Source organism: Rhynchophorus ferrugineus, unplaced genomic scaffold (genome assembly GCF_030347505.1).
Source record: "Rhynchophorus ferrugineus isolate W39M unplaced genomic scaffold, kcgeb_rfMv2 rfM632, whole genome shotgun sequence".
In the NCBI taxonomy this organism is placed as follows: Eukaryota; Metazoa; Arthropoda; class Insecta; order Coleoptera; family Curculionidae; genus Rhynchophorus; species Rhynchophorus ferrugineus.
This window is the reverse complement of record NW_027473209.1, coordinates 35,001-36,372: the sequence shown is the minus strand read 5'-3', so window position 1 is coordinate 36,372 and position 1,372 is coordinate 35,001.

Genomic DNA, 1,372 nt, shown 5'->3' with positions numbered 1-1,372 from the left:
TATGATATACTGAAACGCGGATTTTATTCGCCATCGGACCGAACGGGCTCTAGAAGTACAATGCGGGTAATGATCGAATTCAGATGAATGGAATTAGTCTCCAATTCAATTTCCGCACGGGGCGATGTTTTTTAATTGTTTTTTGATAGTTCATCGCATTAGGTCTGAAAACTGTATATTTAATAGTCTCATAAGGTATAACTTATAAACGTATCTTGTGGTTCGTCTTCGAACTGAACGTACATTTAAGACAATGTTCCGAATTAAAATAGTGAATTTAATTCTGGAAATCGTAAGAAAATGTTTCCAAACATGATAATAGAATACAAAAAGAGTATAGGCTAGGTGCTTATCGGTTAAGATGAATGATATCCTTAAGTTTACACAACGTTCTGTAAAACGAATTTAGCAAATAAAAGAGATTTACATCCCTTGTATTTGTCTTTATATACATACGCATATTATATGCAATATACTTATGTACGGAAAATGTTCCCAAGAACGAATTTAGACAAATAAAAAGGCGAATAGAAAAGATTGACATCCTCTCTATTCGCCTTTGTTATTTATACAGGCATACATAAATGCATCGTCGATGTATATCAATGCGATATATTTATGTACGGAAAATGTTCCCAAGAACGAATTTAGACAAATAAAAAGGCGAATAGAAAATATTGACATCCTCTCTATTCGCCTTTGTTATTTATACAGGCATACATAAATGCATCGTCGATGTATATCAATGCGATATATTTTTGTACGGAAAATGTTCCCAAGAACGAATTTAGACAAATAAAAAGGCGAATAGAAAAGATTGACATCCTCTCTATTCGCCTTTGTTATTTATACAAGCATACATAAATGTATTCATCGATGTATATCAATGCGATATATTTATGTACGGAAAATGTTCCCAAGAACGAATTTAGACAAATAAAAAGGCGAATAGAAAGGATTGACATCCTCTCTATTCGCCTTTGTTATTTATACAAGCATACATAAATGTATCATCGATGTATATCAATGCGATATATTTATGTACGGGAAAATGTTCCCAAGAACGAATTTAGACAAATAAAAAGGCGAATAGAAAGGATTGACATCCTCTCTATTCGCCTTTGTTATTTATACATGCATACATAAATGCGTCGTCGATGTATATCAATGCGATATATTTATGTACGGAAAATGTTCCCAAGAACGAATTTAGACAAATAAAAAGGCGAATAGAAAAGATTGACATCCTCTCTATTCGCCTTTGTTATTTATACAGGCATACATAAATGCATCGTCGATGTATATCAATGCGATATATTTATGTACGGAAAATGTTCCCAAGAACGAATTTAGACAAATAAAAAGGCGAATA